The following is a 4,845-nucleotide window of genomic DNA, read 5'->3' on the forward strand; positions in this document are numbered from 1 at the left end:
TCCTCCTCCTCCCCCTCCTCCTCCTCCCCCCAACCTCCTTCTCCACCTCCTTCACCTCCACCTCCTTGTCTACTATCGTCGGTCCACTGCTTTAAAGGCTCTTTTTTTTTTTAGATTCCAGGTCATCATTTCATTCCCTTATCTTTATAGAAGTGGGGCAGACGTAAGAGCAGACGAGGCAGTAAAAAGAAGGACACGGATGTGCGGCACGCAACTGCTTGTTGTACAACTTTATCCACGAGCTGTAACTTTATATGTTCCGTGCGTGTGATTGAAAGCAGATGTTTACATTAAGTCGAACTCCTTCACTTCCTCCTGCTTCCAAAAACGTGTCTCATCGTGCGCAACGTTCACACTCCGTGACCCATTCCTTATTTAAACTTTTTATATATATTTTTTATATATTAATATTCCCCAGTATCTCTGGAGGTCTGTGCGCACCACTGATCGCGCGCGCACACATGCACACACCTCCAGCTGCTGCACAGACCGCGACACGTGGCGCGCAGGCGACCGAGGGAAGGCTCTCCTCTCGCCGGCTTGCCGCCTGCATCTGCGGGGCGTCGCCGGCGTCTGGCCACAAGATCGTGAATTTGATAGGCGACATACCCAGATTCTCTGCTGGACTCGAGACTTGGAGTTTCTCTTCCCTCCAATCCTGCATTTAGGAACACAGCGGGAAATTACAGCGTCTGCACAATGAATGACATCAGCGCCAGCAAGTTGGAGAATTATAATAAATTAGGATCAAGGCTTTATGTATTTCTTCATTATACATTATTATGTATTTCAAGTATTTTTTTTAGTTTTTTTTTTTTTTTTTAGTTTTTCTGCAGCTTTATCACTGAGTTTAACAAGTGATTGAGAGTTTTGTGGTTGGAAATTGTTTAGAATAGTATATGTATCCAGTAGGTGTCAGTAATGTATCTAAAGGGAGCGCAGTCCTGCTGGTAAAACCCCACAGAAGAAACACGGTTTTACCAATGAGTCAATCCTAGCTTAGCTTTGCTAGGCTAGTGACTATTTTCATTTATACATTTCTGAATCAAACTTTTTTTTTTGTCTTGCGGGTACTAATTTTGAGGCTTAATTGTATATTTTTGTGTGTTGAGTGTTGTCGGAGGTGTACGGCCCAATCGGCCTGTGTTGGTCAGACATTTTGTGCCGTGGAACAGCAGGCAGTTGTTACTTCCCGTCTCTACATACATGACATACTGTTCATGTGAGGAATATTTTAATTTGAGTCACAGATACAGAACAGTTGCATTAGGATACGGTGAAAACAAGATGCACTGGATTTTTTTTTTTCTCCACAGCTAGAATAGAAGAAATAATACCACTGTGAGAGTAGAGACTGTATATACAAGACTGTGTCTTTAGGATGAGTTGGTGGTGGCGTGTGGAGACATCAGTGAAACCACACTCTGCTCTTGGCTGGCCTGTACATGCACCCAGATCTGCTGTAATCCTAAATAGCCCTCACACACAACAATGTTCCTTCTGTCAAACACGGCGCTGACACGTCTCATTGTAGTGAACTGCACACCTGAGTCACTCCCCTGCACAATGCCACTGACAAGAGTTCCAAAACAAATGTGCTCATGTGAAGCAGACAGAGTGTAGGTTTTGAGACACTCCATGCCTGAAAGACTTTCTCACGCTCATGTTGCAAAGGACTCTGATGTAGACAACTGAGTCACGGAGCCTTGAGCCTGTCGGTCCCTCCCTTTTCCTCGCAAGCTGAACATTTTATCGGGTGCACCTGGCTGCCGTCAGTCCCCCGAGAGATACCTGTTGCTGTGTCAGCTCCTTTATCGCAAGAAATCAGTGGGAAAGAGGCGGACTCACTCCTTCGTATGAGCTATAAAACAAACCACACATCTAGAAAGTTGTTACAGTTCTGATTAGTACAAATCTATATTTACTAAATTCTCACAGTCTTGTCACCTGTAACCCACCGCCTTTGTCTCGCGCACCAACTGTCAACACGCTTGATCTTATCCTTCATTCCTTTTATCACTTTTTTATATTGCCCCACCTCACCTTCCTCCCCCTTTATCTCCCTCTTCCTCTTTTTTCATTCCACCACTCCCAGTCTTTCCCAGGACTCCTATCTTTATTGAACCCTCTCGAAACATGGACTTCTACACACTGCAATAATGCAATTAGGCAGGGAGATTGTGAGACAAGAAAGCGTGTGAAAGTGTGCGATACGGTGCTCACAAAACTGGACGGCTCTCAGTCACTCACCGCTCACCGCCTTAATGGTTAAGCTATTGGTGAACAACGCATGTTAGCATCAGGTTGATGACGATGTTACTGGGCTGCGAGGACACATTTGAAGTCAAAATAAAATGTTGTGCTTGGCATTTGAACCACGTGATTAAACTTGTGTTTTGCTGCTGTTTGCTTCAGAAAAAATGTCAAAGTTTCAATCTGATTGCAAAAACCCGCTGGACGCCACAGACTGAGCATGTGACACAACAGAAGTGGTTTAAACTGAAACATCTTCTAAGACACCACCCAGTCAGCAGAAAATGCATTAAAGAATATATTTGGTGCACAAAGAACTGCAAACACTTCAACTGTATGAATGAAGGCAGTTTTGTCATGTTGACAATTTTTGTGGTTCTTCGCCCTGTTGTTCCACAGATATAAGACAAAATGCTCAGTTCTACATGCAGGTAATGATCACTTCCAACACAACAGCATCCAACAAGTACGTAGGCCACACTTTTAGTGACTGAAAGTGTGTGTGTACCATTGATTTACAGCCCTGTTCCAATGAGCTGTCCACAGACAGTCAGGTTAATGTGGTCCATTCACAAAGACTAAATATGATCTCACAGGGAGCCAATGCAAAGAGGCTAAAAAACCCGCAGGTGACTCAAGAGACGCAGTTTGTGCGAGGCAATACATTATGTCTATTGAAGTGCCTCACAAAACACAAAAAAAAACCCAGTATTGTCTATTGAAGTGCCTCACAAAACACACAAAAAAAACAGTGTGTGTGTGTTTCTGTGTTCACACACCCCCCTGTGTGGGGTCTGAATCTCAAATTCGTACGCTGGCACTTAAGTTGCATTACTGGCTGGATCGGTGGCTGGCAAACAGGCAGGCAGGCAGGCAGGCAGGCAGGCAGGCAGACAGTCAGGGCTGTATCAAGGCCGGCCTTGAGGTGTCATGTGGCTGCCGCTGCCAAACTGAGGGTGGCACTGTGTTGACACAGTGTGCTTTCCCAAGCGGCTGCCACACTGTGGTTGAATTACTTGACTCATCCAACAGTTCACACTGTGAATAGCATGCTCAACAAGTTACCAGAAATCCTTTCACTACCTCAGAAGCCGAGTGGCCAATGTGTGCCAAGCCACTGTCTGTCAACAGCCAATGGACTTCGCAGTTCTGCTTGGAAACAGAGAAGTAGCTCATTCAGTCAGTCCACGATTCACAGCTCTTTTCAACTCCTCACTGCAACAGCCAACGCTCACACATGACTTTTTATTCTTCTTTTTCTTTTTTTAAAAAAAACAAAACAAAAAAACAATCATCTTCTAGCTACTAATTTGCTGGTGTTGCAAAGTGAACGTCATCATTGATTAGTTTCTCGATTGTTAAATCTATCGGATTATTCTGGAGTGTAAAGGAGTTCAAGGTGGACTTTGGTTAGAACTGTTAAATTCATATTATGTCTCGGCACAAAAAAAAACCCAAAACAAAACCCCATCATTTACATACAGTGCACACTGGTCCACGTGTTCTCTCGCATCACTGCATTAAACCGACTTGTTTGCATAAAACATGGTAACCTTTTTAATCAAGGTGACCAACCGTATGTGTCTACATGAACTAGAGCTCGAAAATAAAAAAAATCACCATACGACCTCTGCCTATGGAGCTGCGAACACCACCCACATCCAGTCGGTATAGTGTGACCCGGCGCACACAGGCCTGTAAAACTGATAAGTTCTTTCTGACAACAAACAGCAAGCGGTGAATGATAGCAGAGGCTGTCGTTACTGATTTTGGAGCGTGTGAGGAAGGACAGAAGGAGTACGTGTGTGTGTGTGTGTGTGCTCGTACATCATCCCACAGTGCTATGAATGTGTGTTATTAGTGGGAGTGGAGTAGGACCTGTGCTCAGCTGCTGTTAGCGAGGCCAGCCAAGGCTTGGAGAGCAGGATCAAAGCAGCGACAAAGACAGAGGAGAGGAGAACTGACAGATCCTCCAAGCAGAGAGAACACAAGGCAGCGAGAGAGGAGAGGAGAGGAGAGGAGAGGAGATGAGGGGGTTTGGAGGCTCTCCAGATACAGCCGCACACATCGCTTACCTCCTTCCACACACACACACACAGTGAAACCGAGGTGCCTGGAGCGGCCTGGGAGCAAGGAAAACAATAAGTACAGCGGATCGACTCGTTTCCTCTTTTTTCCTCAAACAAACACACACACACACACACACACACAGAAAGATCAGCAAGTGTCACTGTAAGCCTCGCAGACAGAGGCGCTGTGCTCCGTTTTGGCTGCATAAAACAGAGAAATGTTTTAAGGCCTCGGTGCCGGGCTGTAGACTGGAATCTCCCAGAGCGGCTGCCACTGCCTTCCATCACTTCTCTTCCACTTCAGAGACCAAGATGTTCACGTTTCCTTCAGGGGTCTCTCTCTCTCTCTCTCTCCTCCACCTCCAGCCTCAGCACACACTCGGCTTCAATCCATCTCCATCCACGTCACTTCTCTCTTTTCCTTCCTTCCATCTGACCCTCTCCTTTCCTCTGATGCCTCCTGGAACTGACTAGCTATTTGCATGCGTGTGGGAGGCGGTGTTGCGTTGAAGGTTAGAGTTCA

This window comes from Cynoglossus semilaevis, chromosome 2 (genome assembly GCF_000523025.1).
Source record: "Cynoglossus semilaevis isolate Cse_v1.0 chromosome 2, Cse_v1.0, whole genome shotgun sequence".
In the NCBI taxonomy this organism is placed as follows: Eukaryota; Metazoa; Chordata; class Actinopteri; order Pleuronectiformes; family Cynoglossidae; genus Cynoglossus; species Cynoglossus semilaevis.